The sequence below is a fragment of the Ambystoma mexicanum genome, chromosome 12 (assembly GCF_040938575.1).
Source record: "Ambystoma mexicanum isolate Mex_15411 chromosome 12, UKY_AmexF1_1, whole genome shotgun sequence".
Classification (NCBI taxonomy): Eukaryota; Metazoa; Chordata; class Amphibia; order Caudata; family Ambystomatidae; genus Ambystoma; species Ambystoma mexicanum.
The window spans coordinates 269,127,659-269,148,018 of NC_090936.1; positions in this window are offsets into that span (position 1 = coordinate 269,127,659).

Here is a 20,360-nt window from a genome sequence, read left to right on the forward strand (position 1 = left end):
ACCGGCTCTTGAAGTTTAGCACAAATTGAGCATAGTTGGTCAGAGAAGGATCAGCATTGGTGACCAAAGGTGTAGCCCCGGCAAGAGCATTGCCTACGAGATTAGCTACCAAAAATCCTACTTTCGACCTATCAGTCTCGTAAGCACTTGGGCGAAAAGAAAAATATACTTGACAGGCATCCAGGAATTCTTTGAGGAGTTTGGGATTTCCATCGAATTTCCCAAAGGGGAATGAAAGAGGAGGGAGGTCTCCACGAGTGTCGTCCCTTTGTGTCACTTGCTGATGAAGAGCTGTGTTTTCGGTCTTGAGTGTTTGAACTTCCACCCGTAGCCCCTGAATAGCATTTACCAACTCCTGGTATTGTTCTAGTGAGTCCATGAGTTACGGTTGGCGTTGTATGCTGTCAAGACTAGACAATCCTTCCCTTTTTCCCTCCTCACCTGAATCCTCCAAAATGCTTCTGGAGGTCTCGGAATCCTTCTTTCTTCAAGATGGCTTGGTCTCCTTGAGCCTCTTATCTTTTTTTTTATGCAAATAAGGGCGAGCTCCTTCGGAGGCAACCTTGACCTGTTTGTATTCCCAGGACGCAGAGAACCCCGAGGATCAAGCTTCCAAAGTCCAGGGAAAAAGCCTTGCTGGCAGAAAAAACCCTGTTGTGGTTGTTCAGGCTGAATGTGGCAGTGGAACTTGTAAGTTGGAGTCCTCAGAACAGTGAATTAAGTTTGAGAGTTGAAAGAATCCCACAAAACTGTGGAATGTAGATGTTGAACATACAATTCCATGAAAGTCCTCTGGAACTGAACGCCTGTATACAACTGGAGTATACAAGGACTTGGCAATAGGCTCCAGGAAGATAGGCGAACCAAGGGTTTAGCCGATGAGTTAAGGAACAACACTGCAGATAGAAAGGAGGCAGCGGTAGAAATTCAATGAGAAATACAGCCAAAAGTAACAGGATCAGAGAGAAAGATTAGGCGTTAGGAAAGGATGAGTTATTAAGAAAGGAAGAAGACACCGTGACAGAGCGCAGTAAAGAAAGATGCAGAAAGCACCGCGAATAAGAGCAGTAAGAAAAGATGAAGAAACACCGCTAGCAGGAGTGGTAAGGAGAGGGAAGAAAGCACCACGAGCAGGAGCATCAAGGAAAGATGCACCAAACAAGGAAGTTGGACCAGGTACCGAGTAAGTAAGAAGACTCGTAAGGAAGTTACGAGTGGAAAGGCGTACAAGGTAAACAACGAAATGGAGATAAGGTAAGAAGAAAATAAATATAACAGTTAAGGTGCGTAAAAGACAAACAGACTTCACCGCGAGGCGCAGAACAACGAAAGAGAGAGAGAAACCGAAAGTAAATAAACATACGAATGAAACCAAACAGAAAGAATCTCCCAAAAGGGCGAAGAATGGAATAATATTCGTGAAGGGGGACAGAGCAGAAAGAGTAACAGGGAAGAATGAAGTTCAAGTACAAAGGCTGGTACAACAGGAGCGGAGTACAAACGAAGCGCAGGTAACCAAGAGACGGACACAACGTGCAGAGTGAAAGGAAGTGTCTGTAGAAATAGAGGTGGCCATCTTGGGGGAAGACTGGACCACCAAGTATGGTTCTAATGCCCCCATACTAATGCATCCTCCACCGGCTCCAGCATGTCCACTGCCAGCACATGACAGTATGCCCCTGTCTTCTCGGCACCCCTCCAGGCTTAGCTGGGTGAAGCCCATGGAAGCGTTGAATCAATCTGGTAGCATGGATATGGCTTGTAGGTTCCCAGGTCCTTTCAGAAGGAGGGTAAGCCTTCCAGTGCACAAGATACTGGAGGTTCCCACATCTGTATCTGGAGTCCACTAGTCTGGAGACTTCGTATTTGTCTGGATCGGGGGGTGTTGAGGTCTTGAGAAAACGGGACATTCGCTTGAATGGGTCATCAGTATATGCTTTGAGGAGAGAGGTATGAAACACAAGATGCACCCTTTTTAGATGATGTGGCAGCTTCAATCTAAATGTGACTGAGTTGATCCTGGAGGAGATCGGAAAGGGACCAATATAGCAGGGTGAAAACTTCCCACAATGTACCCAGCGAGGCAAGAATTTAGTTGACAAAAATACTAAAGTACATGCCTTCCATTCAGGATTAGGCCTTCTGCCATAGTCATCCAGCCTCTTGTACCCCTTGCGACTCTCCTCAAGAGAACTGAAAGCCTTCTTATGTATGTCCTTGAGATGGGTAAGAAGACTATCGACAGCCAGGGATTTGGTAGGTGAAAATCCATTCCAGGGTAAGTGTTGAGGATCGTACCTGCAAGTACACAGGAAAGGACTCATCTTGATAGCTGATTGTATGGTGTTATTGTAGGCAAACTCTGCCATAGATATGTAGTCTGACCAATCATTCTGTTCAGAGTTACAAAAACATCGAAGGTACTGTTCAAGATTGGCATTCAGACGCTCGGTCTGGCTGTTGGTTTGCGGATGGTATCCTGAAGACAGGGTACTATGTATACCCAGTTGTTCACAAAGGGATGCCCAGAATTTGGAAGTAAATTGGTTACCCCGATCAGACACGATGGTGTAGGGTAACCCATGTAACCTCACCACCACATCCCTGAGGAATACAGTGGCAGTCTCGGTAGCAGAAGGAACACCCTGGAGGGCAGAGAAATGTGCCATCTTACTGTAGGAATCTACAGTTACCATAATGGCTGTGCAGTTTTTAGAGAGTGGTAAGTCTACAATAAAATCCGTGGATACATGTTCCCAAGGTCTCGAAGGCAATTCTTTCTGTTGGAGTAGACCTGTTGGCTTTTGTCGAGATACCTTGTTGGAAGCACAAACAGGACAGGAGGTGACATAATTCTTTACATCCAGGCTCATGGAAGGCCACCAGAATCTCATGGAAATGAGGTCAAATGTAGCCTTTTGACCCTTGTGAGCAGACATGGGTAAGTCGTGGCACCACTCCAGGGAACAAATCTACAGACTTTTAGAAGGTAAGTAGAGTGTGTGTTTATGGAACAATAGTCCGCCATTCTGGATCCTCAAGTCAAGAGGAAGAACTCCCCTTTTACAGGCCTTGGTTGCTTCTTGCACTTCCTGGAGAAAATGATTGATCAAGGCAAGAACCCTCTTATTATGTAGCAGTGGCTCGTTACCATGGTAGACACCTGAATCCTCTCCCAGACTGCGAGATAGTGTCTGCCACCACGTTTTTAGAACCTGGAATATACCTGATGACAAAGTTGAAATGGGAGAAGTAGTAAGCCCACCTGGCATGCCTCGAAGTTCAGCACTCCATCTGTTGGAGTACCTTCAGGTTACGGTGATCAGTCCGTACCAGGAAAGGATGGGCAGCTCCTTGGAATAGGTATCACCACTCTTCACAGGCCTGACGTATGGCCAATAGTTCCTTCTCCAATATGGAGTAGTTCCTTTCACTAGCTGTTAGCGTGCGTGAAAAGTAAGCAATGGGGTGTTCAAGACCATCCTTCACCTGAATGAGAACAGCACGTAGGGCTCCTCCGGAACCATCATCTTCTACAATGAATGGTTGAGTCTGATCAGGTTGGAGTAAAATAGGAGCAGTGGTAAACTGAGTCTTAAGTTGCTGAAAGGCGGTTTGTGTTTCTGAGGTAAATGCAAATACAGCTCCCTTCTTGAGTAACTTAGTGATGGGTAGAACCACATCTGAAAAATTTGGGATGAGTCGCCTGTAAAAATTTGCCAGCCGCAAAAACCTCTGCACATCCTTGATGTTAGTGAGTTGAGGCCAATTGAGAATCGCCTTAACCTTTTCTGGGTCTATCTTAACCCCTTCAGAGGTAAGAATGTATCCTAAATATGACACAGAGGAAACTTCAAAGAGACAATTTTCTGGTTTGGCATACAGATGATGTTTCTGGAGTCGGTGAAGTTCCTCCTTAACCTGTCTGTGGTGCTCAGAGAGTGAAGGGGAGAATATCAGGATGTCGTTGAGATAAACCACCATCGACACAAACAATAAGTCAGCAAATATTTTGTCAACGAACCTCTGAACGACCGCTGGGGTGTTAACAAGTCCAAAGGGCATCACTCTGTATTCATACAGCCCTAGTGGTGTCCTGAAGGCTGTCTTCCAATCATCACCCTCTTTTATCCTTAGCAGATGATAGGCAGCTCTGAGATCCAATTTAGTGAAGAACTTAGATCCTTGGACTGCTTCCCGGATATCTCTTATAAGAGGCATAGGATATCGATCCCTGACGGTAAATTGATTAAGCCCTCGGTAGTCTATGCAGGGTCTTAATTCGGCAGAGCCCTTCTTGGAGACAAAAAACAAAGCTGCCCCTCTTGGAGACTTGGATTCTCTAATAAGACCATTTTGGAAGTTGACATTGAGGTATTCCTTGAGAGTTTCTTTTTCAAGTATGGACAGAGGATACATCCTTCCAAACGGAATCTGTGCAGCTTCCTTAAGGTCGATACTGCAGTCTTCCAGTCTATGAGGTGGTAAGAGGTGGGGAAGCCTGTCCTTGAAGACCTCTGAAAAGCTCTGATACTGGACTGGTACCGATGAGGCAGTCTTCTTGGAGAAGTTGATCCGTTCACCAGGCTGCACAGTTTCTTCAGAATTCCGCAGGCATCTTTGGTTGCAATAGGAGGAAGCAAAGCTCAAAGTATTGGCTCTCCAGTCAATCTTGGGTTATGGCGCTGCAGCCAAGGAATTCCCAGTATGACTGGGAAATGGGCGGCTCGTATGATGTCAAAGGTCAGAACCTCCTGATGGTCTCTCAAGATGATCTGGACGGGATGAGTTTCCAAAACGATAGGATCTGAAGATAAGGGTTTGCCATCCACTCCTTCCACAGTAATGGGCTTCTTCTTTTCCTGGAGGGAAATTTTATTCTCTCTTGCCCAGGAAATATACCCATAGTTTCCTGCTGCGCCACAGTCAAGCATTGCCGAGGTCTTGAGGGTAAGGTTTTGAGAAATCATAAATGTGATTGAAAATACCATGAGACGACTGTCTTCATCTTCAGCTATTGACTGGGTGTTGTTGCAGGTGGCTGAGCGCTCTTCCCCGTTACCTCCCCTGCATAGGAATGGGGTTGAGCATTTCCCTAATGCCTAAGTGGTACTTCAGGACAAGTGCGTAACTGATGTTTTGCTGAACCACAGTAGGCACAAAGACCCATCTCACAACTTCTCTTTCTCTCTCCAGACGCCAGAGGACCTCTTGTTGCACCAATCTGCATGGGTTCGTCGAGAGAAACCTTTTCCCTAGGAGTAAGAGGTAAGGAGGGTAACGGAGAGTAGTTGCGTCCTCTTCTTCTTTCATGTCTTCTTTCTGTCAACCTAAACTCGATCTGTAAGGCAGCTGTAACTAGTTCCTGGAAAGGGGCTGGGCGAGAGATACAAGCAAGTTTATCCTTAATTTCTTCATGTAACACCCTTCTAAACAGGGTCTGCTGAGCTGAATCAGGCCACCCAGAATTGGACGACAATCTTTGAAATTGAGAGACGTAGGACTGAACATCTTGAGATCCTTGTCGGATATCTACCATGCCTTCAAAAGATGAATTCTGCACCTCTGGACGATCAAACCGGCTCTTGAAGTTTAGCACAAATTGAGCATAGTTGGTCAGAGAAGGATCAGCATTGGTGACCAAAGGTGTAGCCCCGGCAAGAGCATTGCCTACGAGATTAGCTACCAAAAATCCTACTTTCGACCTATCAGTCTCGTAAGCACTTGGGCGAAAAGAAAAATATACTTGACAGGCATCCAGGAATTCTTTGAGGAGTTTGGGATTTCCATCGAATTTCCCAAAGGGGAATGAAAGAGGAGGGAGGTCTCCACGAGTGTCGTCCCTTTGTGTCACTTGCTGATGAAGAGCTGTGTTTTCGGTCTTGAGTGTTTGAACTTCCACCCGTAGCCCCTGAATAGCATTTACCAACTCCTGGTATTGTTCTAGTGAGTCCATGAGTTACGGTTGGCGTTGTATGCTGTCAAGACTAGACAATCCTTCCCTTTTTCCCTCCTCACCTGAATCCTCCAAAATGCTTCTGGAGGTCTCGGAATCCTTCTTTCTTCAAGATGGCTTGGTCTCCTTGAGCCTCTTATCTTTTTTTTTATGCAAATAAGGGCGAGCTCCTTCGGAGGCAACCTTGACCTGTTTGTATTCCCAGGACGCAGAGAACCCCGAGGATCAAGCTTCCAAAGTCCAGGGAAAAAGCCTTGCTGGCAGAAAAAACCCTGTTGTGGTTGTTCAGGCTGAATGTGGCAGTGGAACTTGTAAGTTGGAGTCCTCAGAACAGTGAATTAAGTTTGAGAGTTGAAAGAATCCCACAAAATTGTGGAATGTAGATGTTGAACATACAAGTCCATGAAAGTCCTCTGGAACTGAACGCCTGTATACAACTGGAGTATACAAGGACTTGGCAATAGGCTCCAGGAAGATAGGCGAACCAAGGGTTTAGCCGATGAGTTAAGGAACAACACTGCAGATAGAAAGGAGGCAGCGGTAGAAATTCAATGAGAAATACAGCCAAAAGTAACAGGATCAGAGAGAAAGATTAGGCGTTAGGAAAGGATGAGTTATTAAGAAAGGAAGAAGACACCGTGACAGAGTGCAGTAAAGAAAGATGCAGAAAGCACCGCGAATAAGAGCAGTAAGGAAAGGTGAAGAAACACCGCTAGCAGGAGTGGTAAGGAGAGGGAAGAAAGCACCACGAGCAGGAGCATCAAGGAAAGATGCACCAAACAAGGAAGTTGGACCAGGTACCGAGTAAGTAAGAAGACTCGTAAGGAAGTTACGAGTGGAAAGGCGTACAAGGTAAACAACGAAATGGAGATAAGGTAAGAAGAAAATAAATATAACAGTTAAGGTGCGTAAAAGACAAACAGACTACACCGCGAGGCGCAGAACAACGAAAGAGAGAGAGAAACCGAAAGTAAATAAACATACGAATGAAACCAAACTGAAAGAATCTCCCAAAAGGGCGAAGAATGGAATAATATTCGTGAAGGGGGACAGAGCAGAAAGAGTAACAGGGAAGAATGAAGTTCAAGTACAAAGGCTGGTACAACAGGAGCGGAGTACAAACGAAGCGCAGGTAACCAAGAGACGGACACAACGTGCAGAGTGAAAGGAAGTGTCTGTAGAAATAGAGGTGGCCATCTTGGGGGAAGACTGGACCACCAAGTATGGTTCTAATGCCCCCATACTAATGCATCCTCCACCGGCTCCAGCATGTCCACTGCCAGCACATGACAGTATGCCCCTGTCTTCTCGGCACCCCTCCAGGCTTAGCTGGGTGAAGCCCATGGAAGCGTTGAATCAATCTGGTAGCATTGATATGGCTTGTAGGTTCCCAGGTCCTTTCAGAAGGAGGGTAAGCCTTCCAGTGCACAAGATACTGGAGGTTCCCACATCTGTATCTGGAGTCCACTAGTCTGGAGACTTCGTATTTGTCTGGATCGGGGGGTGTTGAGGTCTTGAGAAAACGGGACATTCGCTTGAATGGGTCATCAGTATATGCTTTGAGGAGAGAGGTATGAAACACAAGATGCACCCTTTTTAGATGATGTGGCAGCTTCAATCTAAATGTGACTGAGTTGATCCTGGAGGAGATCGGAAAGGGACCAATATAGCAGGGTGAAAACTTCCCACAATGTACCCAGCGAGGCAAGAATTTAGTTGACAAAAATACTAAAGTACATGCCTTCCATTCAGGATTAGGCCTTCTGCCATAGTCATCCAGCCTCTTGTACCCCTTGCGACTCTCCTCAAGAGAACTGAAAGCCTTCTTATGTATGTCCTTGAGATGGGTAAGAAGACTATCGACAGCCAGGGATTTGGTAGGTGAAAATCCATTCCAGGGTAAGTGTTGAGGATCGTACCTGCAAGTACACAGGAAAGGACTCATCTTGATAGCTGATTGTATGGTGTTATTGTAGGCAAACTCTGCCATAGATATGTAGTCTGACCAATCATTCTGTTCAGAGTTACAAAAACATCCAAGGTACTGTTCAAGATTGGCATTCAGACGCTCGGTCTGGCTGTTGGTTTGCGGATGGTATCCTGAAGACAGGGTACTATGTATACCCAGTTGTTCACAAAGGGATGCCCAGAATTTGGAAGTAAATTGGTTACCCCGATCAGACACGATGGTGCAGGGTAACCCATGTAACCTCACCACCACATCCCTGAGGAATACAGTGGCAGTCTCGGTAGCAGAAGGAACACCCTGGAGGGCAGAGAAATGTGCCATCTTACTGTAGGAATCTACAGTTACCATAATGGCTGTGCAGTTTTTAGAGAGTGGTAAGTCTACAATAAAATCCGTGGATACATGTTCCCAAGGTCTCGAAGGCAATTCTTTCTGTTGGAGTAGACCTGTTGGCTTTTGTCGAGATACCTTGTTGGAAGCACAAACAGGACAGGAGGTGACATAATTCTTTACGTCCAGGCTCATGGAAGGCCACCAGAATCTCATGGAAATGAGGTCAAATGTAGCCTTTTGACCCTTGTGAGCAGACATGGGTAAGTCGTGGCACCACTCCAGGGAACAAATCTGCAGACTTTTAGAAGGTAAGTAGAGTGTGTGTTTATGGAACAATAGTCCGCCATTCTGGATCCTCAAGTCAAGAGGAAGAACTCCCCTTTTACAGGCCTTGGTTGCTTCTTGCACTTCCTGGAGAAAATGATTGATCAAGGCAAGAACCCTCTTATTATGTAGCAGTGGCTCGTTACCATGGTAGACACCTGAATCCTCTCCCAGACTGCGAGATAGTGTCTGCCACCACGTTTTTAGAACCTGGAATATACCTGATGACAAAGTTGAAATGGGAGAAGTAGTAAGCCCACCTGGCATGCCTCGAAGTTCAGCACTCCATCTGTTGGAGTACCTTCAGGTTACGGTGATCAGTCCGTACCAGGAAAGGATGGGAAGCTCCTTGGAATAGGTATCACCAATCTTCACAGGCCTGACGTATGGCCAATAGTTCCTTCTCCAATATGGAGTAGTTCCTTTCACTAGCTGTTAGCGTGCGTGAAAAGTAAGCAATGGGGTGTTCAAGACCATCCTTCACCTGAATGAGAACAGCACGTAGGGCTCCTCCGGAACCATCATCTTCTACAATGAATGGTTGAGTCTGATCAGGTTGGAGTAAAATAGGAGCAGTGGTAAACTGAGTCTTAAGTTGCTGAAAGGCGGTTTGTGTTTCTGAGGTAAATGCAAATACAGCTCCCTTCTTGAGTAACTTAGTGATGGGTAGAACCACATCTGAAAAATTTGGGATGAGTCGCCTGTAAAAATTTGCCAGCCGCAAAAACCTCTGCACATCCTTGATGTTAGTGAGTTGAGGCCAATTGAGAATCGCCTTAACCTTTTCTGGGTCTATCTTAACCCCTTCAGAGGTAAGAATGTATCCTAAATATGACACAGAGGAAACTTCAAAGAGACAATTTTCTGGTTTGGCATACAGATGATGTTTCTGGAGTCGGTGAAGTTCCTCCTTAACCTGTCTGTGGTGCTCAGAGAGTGAAGGGGAGAATATCAGGATGTCGTTGAGATAAACCACCATCGACACAAACAATAAGTCAGCAAATATTTTGTCAACGAACCTCTGAACGACCGCTGGGGTGTTAACAAGTCCAAAGGGCATCACTCTGTATTCATACAGCCCTAGTTGTGTCCTGAAAGCTGTCTTCCAATCATCACCCTCTTTTATCCTTAGCAGATGATAGGCAGCTCTGAGATCCAATTTAGTGAAGAACTTAGATCCTTGGACTGCTTCCAGGATATCTCTTATAAGAGGCATAGGATATCGATCCCTGACGGTAAATTGATTAAGCCCTCGGTAGTCTATGCAGGGTCTTAATTCGGCAGAGCCCTTCTTGGAGACAAAAAACAAAGCTGCCCCTCTTGGAGACTTGGATTCTCTAATAAGACCATTTTGGAAGTTGGCATTGAGGTATTCCTTGAGAGTTTCTTTTTCAGGTATGGACAGAGGATACATCCTTCCAAACGGAATCTGTGCAGCTTCCTTAAGGTTGATACTGCAGTCTTCCAGTCTATGAGGTGGTAAGAGGTGGGGAAGCCTGTCCTTGAAGACCTCTGAAAAGCTCTGATACTGGACTGGTACCGATGAGGCAGTCTTCTTGGAGAAGTTGATCCGTTCACCAGGCTGCACAGTTTCTTCAGAATTCCGCAGGCATCATTGGTTGCAATAGGAGGAAGCAAAGCTCAAAGTATTGGCTCTCCAGTCAATCTTGGGTTATGGCGCTGCAGCCAAGGAATTCCCAGTATGACTGGGAAATGGGCGGCTCGTATGATGTCAAAGGTCAGAACCTCCTGATGGTCTCTCAAGATGATCTGGACGGGATGAGTTTCCAAAACGATAGGATCTGAAGATAAGGGTTTGCCATCCACTCCTTCCACAGTAATGGGCTTCTTCTTTTCCTGGAGGGAAATTTTATTCTCTCTTGCCCAGGAAATATACCCAAAGTTTCCTGCTGCGCCACAGTCAAGCATTGCCGAGGTCTTGAGGGTAAGGTTTTGAGAAATCATAAATGTGATTGAAAATACCATGAGACGACTGTCTTCATCTTCAGCTATTGACTGGGTGTTGTTGCAGGTGGCTGAGCGCTCTTCCCCGTTACCTCCCCTGCATAGGAATGGGGTTGAGCATTTCCCTAATGCCTAAGTGGTACTTCAGGACAAGTGCGTAACTGATGTTTTGCTGAACCACAGTAGGCACAAAGACCCATCTCACAACTTCTCTTTCTCTCTCCAGACGCCAGAGGACCTCTTGTTGCACCAATCTGCATGGGTTCGTCGAGAGAAACCTTTTCCCTAGGAGTAAGAGGTAAGGAGGGTAACGGAGAGTAGTTGCGTCCTCTTCTTCTTTCATGTCTTCTTTCTGTCAACCTAAACTCGATCTGTAAGGCAGCTGTAACTAGTTCCTGGAAAGGGGCTGGGCGAGAGATACAAGCAAGTTTATCCTTAATTTCTTCATGTAACACCCTTCTAAACAGGGTCTGCTGAGCTGAATCAGGCCACCCAGAATTGCACGACAATCTTTGAAATTGAGAGACGTAGGACTGAACATCTTGAGATCCTTGTCGGATATCTACCATGCCTTCAAAAGATGAATTCTGCACCTCTGGACGATCAAACCGGCTCTTGAAGTTTAGCACAAATTGAGCATAGTTGGTCAGAGAAGGATCAGCATTGGTGACCAAAGGTGTAGCCCCGGCAAGAGCATTGCCTACGAGATTAGCTACCAAAAATCCTACTTTCGACCTATCAGTCTCGTAAGCACTTGGGCGAAAAGAAAAATATACTTGACAGGCATCCAGGAATTCTTTGAGGAGTTTGGGATTTCCATCGAATTTCCCAAAGGGGAATGAAAGAGGAGGGAGGTCTCCACGAGTGTCGTCCCTTTGTGTCACTTGCTGATGAAGAGCTGTGTTTTCGGTCTTGAGTGTTTGAACTTCCACCCGTAGCCCCTGAATAGCATTTACCAACTCCTGGTATTGTTCTAGTGAGTCCATGAGTTACGGTTGGCGTTGTATGCTGTCAAGACTAGACAATCCTTCCCTTTTTCCCTCCTCACCTGAATCCTCCAAAATGCTTCTGGAGGTCTCGGAATCCTTCTTTCTTCAAGATGGCTTGGTCTCCTTGAGCCTCTTATCTTTTTTTTTATGCAAATAAGGGCGAGCTCCTTCGGAGGCAACCTTGACCTGTTTGTATTCCCAGGACGCAGAGAACCCCGAGGATCAAGCTTCCAAAGTCCAGGGAAAAAGCCTTGCTGGCAGAAAAAACCCTGTTGTGGTTGTTCAGGCTGAATGTGGCAGTAGAACTTGTAAGTTGGAGTCCTCAGAACAGTGAATTAAGTTTGAGAATTGAAAGAATCCCACAAAACTGTGGAATGTAGATGTTGCACAAACAGGCTCATGAAAGTCCTCTGGAACTGAACGCCAGTGTACAACTGGAGTGTACGAGGACTTGGAAATCCTAATAGGCTCCAGGAAGATAGGCGAACCAAGGGTTTAGCCTATGAGTTCAGGAACAACACTGCAGATAGAAAGGAGGCAGCGGTAGAAATACAATGAGAAATAAAGCCAAAGGTAACAGGATCAGAGAGAAAGATTAGGCGTTAGGAAAGAATGAGTTATGAAGAAAAGAAGAATACACCGCAAGAGGATTCGGTAAGGAAAGATGAAGAAAGCACCGCGAATAAGAGCGGTAAGGAAAGATGAAGAAACACAGCTAGCAGGAGCGGTAAGGAGAGGGAAGAAAGCACAGCGAGCAGGAGCGGCAAGGAAAGATGCACCGATAAAGGAAGCCGGACCAGGTGCTGAGTAAGTAAGAAGACTCGTAGGGAAGTTAGGAGTGGAAAGCATACAAGATAAACAACGAAACGGAGTGAAGGTAAGAAGAAAATAAATATAAAAGTTAAGGTGCATAAAAGGCAAACAGACTACACCATGAAGCGTGGAACAATGAGAGAGAGAGAGAAACCGAAAGTAAACAAACATACGAATCTCCAAAAAAGGAGAAGAATGGAATAATATTCACGAAGGAGGACAGAGCAGAAGAATTAAGTTTGAGTACAAAGGCTGGTATAACAGGAACGGGGTACAAACGAAGCGCAGGTAACCAAGAAACGGATACAGCGCGCAGAGCGACCGGAAGTGTCTGTAGAAATAGAGGCAGTGGCCATCTTGGGGGAAGACTGGACCGCCAAGTATGGTTCTAATGCCCCCATACTAATGCATCCTCCACCGGCTCCAGCATGTCCACTGCCAGCGCATGACAATACATCGGATAAATGAAGCCCCAATGGTTATTCGGCCAGTCTAACAACATAAATAGTTGACTTTGTGGCAAAATACATCCACCAGGCATGGTGCATAAGAGCGAGAACTCTGAAACCTGGGGGAAACATGAGCTAGAGCAGTGTTTTAAATTGAAGACCTCATCACCTCATATTGTAACCTGTTTCAATCATAGAAATGCAACCATGCTTTATTGTTACTGTTAACATTGAAAAATAGGGGAAATATTAGCGGAAGTTGTGCTGGAACTGGATGAACTCATATCCCCGTATTGTAATGTGGTTCATAGGTAATGTACTTTGTACATATGCCTGCAGACTATTGAATTACAAGCTTAAGCACCCGGCTTTGCCCGGGATGTCCATTCTCAGATTTATTTCATATTCCACCGATAAGGATGAACAAATATTCTTGTTGTCCACAAAGGTAAAACGTGACACATATTAATTTCACAAATTAATTGAACACCAAATTTTCATTCATCCCTGATTTAAATTCTCACATGAATATCATATTTGTATGCTAATTCTGATTATTTGCAGTGTTGTTAGCAGTGGTGGCCATTTTCGATGCTAAACACACACTGCAAATAATCAGAGTAAGCATACAAATATGATGTGAATTTAAATTGTAGGTAAATAAAAATGTGGTGTTCAATGAATAAGTGAAATTAACACGTATCAAGTTTATTGCAAAACAAGTCAATGAAAATAAAGACACACTAACTCTATTCTAAAAAATGTGAAAACAAAAAAAAAGTAAGACCAGTGTAGCACAGACAGTGCAGTGATGAGCACTTTGTACACATGATCTGTATAACATCACAAAACGTAATGCTGAAAAACACCAACAATGTATTATCCCGGGAACGGGATGACCCATCGAGCTAGAAATAGTTGCATTAATTTGGTAATGAAATAAAGAATATTTCATGTGAAGTGGGAGAATGGAACAAAAGACTCCCACCAATCCCCTCACGCCCCTGGCCTAGAGGATCGCGGCCCAGACACCCGCCACAAGAGGAGTTTGCCTATCTACCAGACGACCAAATACCCTGGTACAGGAACATACGGATGTGCCCACCAGCCTGCCCACCAGCCTGCCCTGCCCAAGCCGACATCTGCGGCATGGATGAACTCGACTGAACCATTCAACAGTAAATAAACACATCGTTAGAGATGCCATGACGACCTAGCCAACGGTCAGAACACCCGTGCAAACATGCACACTGGACACTCCCACACCAATCCACACAAAGAACATATTGAGTGCTATGACGTAGGTGACGGACACACCCACTGACGCGCATCTTTATTATTTTTCACATAGGTCTTTCAAATGCAGAAACGCAAGACGCACAACAAACTCATCTAAAATGCTTGCTGACGCTTCTCCTAACCCATGCATTGCAATAAGAAATATAACAAAGACATGATACTGGGGATAAAGCAATATGACACTGTAACTTAAAGCGCCGTGCATCAAACATCCCCACCTATGCACCAGGCCCAAGTAGGCAGCAAGCAAGAGCCTCCACGAACATTGAACGAGCAAGAGTACAATTGCTGACCCTGCAGAATGAGCCCGGCGAGAACGGACAACCAAGGGAACAATGTTGCAAACTCGCATGCCACAAGCCGAAGCCAAGGTCACACCTGCAAACTAAGCCAGACACACAGTGGAAAATGCAACATTAAATGTGCAGAATTCTGCCTCAACCACGGTCTCTCCTCACATGACCAAGCCGAACCTGACAGGGTGCCAGACCCAGGAGGGAGGAGGCGCCTGGGTCCCACGTTTTGAGACACAGGCAGCAACAATGAAGCGACTCAATGTACATCCGCGGTTGTGGGATTAGTCTGCTCTCCAGCATATGAACAAATCCACGCATTGTCTGCACAAACACATAGTTACAAATTGTTGCAAATGACAGGTGCACCGTGAGCTGGGAACAACGATGGTCCCAGGCTGGGGGGCTCGCGAGTGGACCAATCAGAACATGGGGCACTTATCACTGACGCCATTAACATTAGCCAATCCTCAGGGGTCTTCATGTAACAATTTTCATGTATCTAATAGAAGGGACAACCCAAGTATACCACCTGACTGAACCTTAACCACTAATAGCGTTCTCTATACGTATGCTATACTAACCCTACCACTCGAGGAACCAATCCAGAGTGACGATAGGTTTTTTGCTAACTTTCCCAGGTGACGCAAGTAGCGCGTCATACTGAGGTAAAAAGGGCCTGCGAGCCCCACGAATTTCGAGAGAGAGTCAGGACGGACGCGTACGATCCTTGACCCATCCCTGCCGTTGTTTAATAAACAGCAGAACCACCTTGCTTCTTGCGTGTGCCTCATACTCATTTTTGGGATACGTGGGAGGAGTTGGGGCCTCCCTGCCCGGGGGTCCGCGGACGGCCAGCAGACCCCGGGAGAATTTCCCCCCGACAAGTTGGAGGCACTGCTGAGATCTGTTTAAGATCTGCTTATATTTTATTTTTCCGAGTGCTCTCGTTGCGAGGAGGCCCGGCGGCGCGGCCCCCTCTGCCGCTGCCCCTTTTTGAGGACTACAGGACCATCGCGGAACTGCGAGAAGACCGGACAGCGCAATCCGGATATTGGCCTTCGGGAGCCGGTTGAGAAGTATCCCGCCCGCGGTTGGCGAGTGTCCAGACGTGGTCCAGATGGGGGGAGGTGGCGAGCCTCTTGGAGGGGTGCACGCAGTCGAGCGGCCCCGCATCAAGAGAACTTGGTGAGTATGCCACGCCCAACAAGCAATGTGAAATTGTGAGGGAGGGGGGAGGAATAGAATACGGGAGGTGGGAGGTGTTACACAGGTGCGCGGCGAAGGTTTGATAAATTAGTGTTGACGGTGAAGTGAATGGTAGCTGGACAAGTGCAAGAGCAGTCCGCTACATTACGGAAGAGGAGGGGGCGGAGCACGAAAACATCACGTGCGGCCGCTCGTAGACACTGATTGGCCTAGGTCGCGACCACCTGTCAGGGTGTGTGTGTGCGGTTTCCTACGATTTGGTGATTATTGATCAATGAGTAGATGAGGATCCCTATTGATCGAGCAGAAAACTCGATAGATAGATGACGTTTCCCTGTAGGCGGTAGCTAGCTGGTTGCCTAATACAGAAGATAATTGGCTGGTTAAGCCCTCCTGTCGAGGGGCGTATCACACGCGAGGCGACGCAGCTTGCGCAGTCTGATTATATTATTGATTACCTTGTTCCAGGCGTGACAAGAGGACAGCTGTGGGGTTAACGGGGGTAGATTGCAAGCGTATTTCGTACTTTTAAAAACATGTAAAGAACTTACCAGTAGTTTTGGAAGGGATCGGTGACGTCACCAGTAGGGCTTTCATAGGATATCTCGAACACAAGGCATTTTTCGGAGAGTGGTGGGGAAGAGAATAATGGTAAGGGAGTGGAGACGGAGATAAACGGTAACGAGTAGATCGGGGCAAGGTGAAAAGGGGGACGTGGCCGCACACGGAGAACGCCGGCCACGACAAGTGAAGAAAGAGGAGGAGGGGTAAAACAAAGTGGGACGGCTGTATAAGAACGTCATATAGGGCACGCAGCTGCAGGGGGCTACGTGCACCTCGGCCGTAGGGGGCCGTAAAGGTGTTTGGTAAAGGAAGAAAAGAAAGAAAAGAATATACAAATGCAAATGCTATATTTTACTATTTTTCCTTAGCGGACAATCGCAAGTCCCCAAAATTACGGGGCCAGGTAAAGATCTAAGATTGTATAGCGTACACTGTTAGCAAGACAACCGCTACCAAATAGGGGTAGGATAACAAGTGAAGTGCTACTATGTCATACGGGACAGGATCGGGAGGGTGGGGGAGCACCCTCACTACCCCGCTACAGCATATATGTAAAACACTGTCACCCCATAGGGAGAAACTGATCAAATACAGCATAGAATGGACACAGGGGACGGACAACAAAATGACGACACCATGGCCGCCTAATGGCAGTTTCGATCCATATACCTAACATTCACTATTAACCCATCTGCATAACACATACAAGGGGAAGAAGTTGACACACCACGTGGAGGTGTTTAACTTATGGAGGATGTTCCAAGGGCCCCGACCAGGACCAAACGGAATGTTCACTATGGGGGAAACAACAGAAGAGAAGAAGATTAAGGAGGAAGAAGAGAATGGGGAAAAAGAGAGTGAAGGCACACAGAACACGGGGAACGGACAAGAGGGAGGAGAAAAGAGTAACAACCTAAACGAAAAGGAAATAAAAAAGGAACAGAGCGAGGATATGCCCCTAGCGAAGGTAGTGAAAAAGGAGGGAGGGGGTTATATCCTTTAACAGAACTACGAGAAATAGTAAGAGAACAATTAAGGGCGGCTGAGGGGTACTCGAACCCGGCATACAGCCCGCCACCACATACAGCTACAGGTGGCCACACGGGAGGGGAGCAGACTAGTACGACGGGATCAGCTCATACGAAGATGCCCACAAGGGAGGGGAGGACTGGCGAAGAACAGATCGCGGAAATAGGACATGATGAGTGGGTAGCTGCGCAGGTATTATTAAAACTACGAGGTTCATTAACAGGAGAAGAGAAGGAGGTAGTAGGGAAAATGGACGAGGATAATACCAGGAAGAGTGAAATGAAAGGGGAAGAGGGGAAAAGAAAGGAGGAAGAGCTGTTACGACAAAAGGAAGAGATTTTGGAGGAACGATTAGCAGAATTAAGGGATGAGCAGAATGCACTGATCAAGCAGCTTGAGAGAGAGGAAAGAGAGAGAGCACGGGAAAGGAAAGAAAGTAAGAATGAGTTGGAAAAAATGAGGGAACGAACTGAGGAGCAAAAGAGAGAAGCCGAAAGGGTAAAGGCAGTAGCAGAAAGGGTATCCAGAGCAGCACTGCGTGACAAGAAAAGAGAGGAAGAAGAGAAAGAAAAAGAAATGGAAATATGGAAGAGGAGATTACTATCAGAAAAGACAAAGAAATACGAAGAAGGGAGGATGATAGAGGGTATATTAGAGCGGGAAAGAGCGAGATGGGAAAGGAAGAGAGAAGAAGAAAGGATATTGGAAAAGATGAGTAGTGAAGTAATGGAGGAATTAATAAAGAAAAGAGAGGAAATTGGTAGAGAAATAGCGGAGAAAAAAGAAGGGGAGAGTGAAGGAAGGAGGTATGTACGCAGAGACACAGAAGTAGCAACCACATCAGCACAAAGGGGAGCAATTGGTAAAGAAGAAACAGGAGGAACGGATCTAATAGACTTACAAACAGTAACGATCAGGGGGAAAAAGACAGATTGGGGGTTGTCACTCCTGGACGGCTTTTGTAGTGAGGAAGAAGAAGGAATGGAGAAGGAAGGAAGAAATAGTGAAAGGGAAAGCCTAGATAAATTATACATCACCCGGACAAATAGAGAATCACCATGGGCCTGCAGGAGAATCGAAGAACTGGAGGGAAGTGAGGGGGAAGAGCGAGGAATGGCGGGAAGGCAGACACGTGCAGCTGCACCCTCATCATCCCGTCCAACATGCTCCACCACCCCACACTCATCCTGTGCAACATGCCCACCTACACCCGCACCTGCCCCTCACGAACTGAGACCCTATGCAGGAAGGCTTAGAGATCTCCCTGGACGAAGGCAGGAAGAACGAATACACACGCCCCCATCAAATAAAGGAAATGATAAAAGAAGGGGAAGAGATGGAGGAGAAACAGTTACGAGCAGGGGAAATATGGACACAATTGACGATGTAGACGACACGGAAGAAGAGGAGGGGTACACGGACTTGACTTTGGGGAACCCAGGGGGTCAAACAGGACACAACTTAATGCCACTTCTGGAGAGGGGAGGGGTTAGACCACAATACGTCCCTTGGAAGCATGCAGACAAGGAAAATATAAAGTGCAGGCTCCCATCATTAAGTGGAGGTGCGGGAAAATGGATATATAAATGGAAAAACACACAGCAGGACAGAAACTGGCAGTGGGGGATGTAAAGGGCCTTCTAATATCAATATTGGGGGATGCAGCAGATGACATCTGGAAGAGAGCAGGCTTCCCCGGGGTCACAATAACAAACCATCACACGATGGGGCACCATTCGCAAACTGCAGACATGCATTATGGCAAGCGCTGAGGGTACAGTACCCAGACACATCAGACATAGGAGCAATTACATCATGCAAGATGCGTGAGAACGAAGATCCTGTTGATTATATCCAGGAAATTCAAGAGAAGTGGCGTATGGAAACTAGAGAACAGTGGGACAAAACACCAGCAATATTCTATCATATACTACTACAAGGGCTCCCAGAAGCAGTTCAGAAACAACTGAAGAAGGTAGTGGGGATGGAAGCAAAAGCATGGCCAGAAATACAACTGACGATAGTACATCACTGTAGGACATGGCAAGAAAAGATGAAACAAAAGGAAGAGGATAGAAAAGCGGAAGAGGCTAAATTGGTACAGAAAAAACTTACTAAATACACGATGGAAGGTGCACTAATAACTACACCTGCAACAATGACTCACAACCCCACACAAGTAGTGGCTGCACAAGATCCCTCCCAAATACAATAATCACAGATTGTAGCACAACAGCTGCCACCACCCCAACCATACACGACTAACATGGGAGGAGGATACTCAACGCCAGGAGCCGGATATTATAATTATAACAGGGGAAAGGGAGGAATGATGAGGGGGAGGGGATACGGCTATAACACACAACAGCAAGGGGGAGGATTCAGAAATTTCTACCCCACCGGGCAACCAGTATACCAGGACAATTCAGGGAGCTTTCCATGGCAGAACAGGGAACCACCGGTATGTTGGATTTGTGGATTACTAGGGCACATGTCACGCACATGTAGAATGAGACCCGGCACACCATCATGGGGAGAACAGGGACAACAAGGGCCTACAAGGGAACAGCAGGACATCCAACAACAGCAGGCACTGCAACCGGGAAATGTGCAGCAACAACTAGTAACACAACAACAGCCACAGACATATTCACTACCACAACAACAGGTAGCGATAACACAACAACGTCAAGTGCAGTAAGTACAGCAACCTGCCCAAATTCAAGACCACAACATAACCTCTACCAATACACAACTACAGCAAACACAACTGGGAAGGGTGATGGCCTTGGGACACAACCCTTACACAGGAAGTGGTCAATCATTATACCCACAATAGGACGGGCAACAGACGGCCTTGGTGTGTCCCATCCTGTCGGTAACACCTAATAGTGCGGAGGAACCACGCATAGAGGTAACGATAGGTGACAAAAAATTATCATTCCTTGTTGACACCGGGCGACCCGGTCTTGCATAAGGGAAGGCAAATTTAAGATGTCAGGTGAGGCCATGAACACCCAAGGATTCTCTGGGGTTAGGGGGTTGGTTCCCTTTACTGATAGCATTCCCTTATCGATAGGGGATTATGACATGTCCGTCCCGCTTTTATATTCTAGGGACTCGCCAGTAAACATACTCGGGAGAGACATAATGAGCAGGTTGAATATG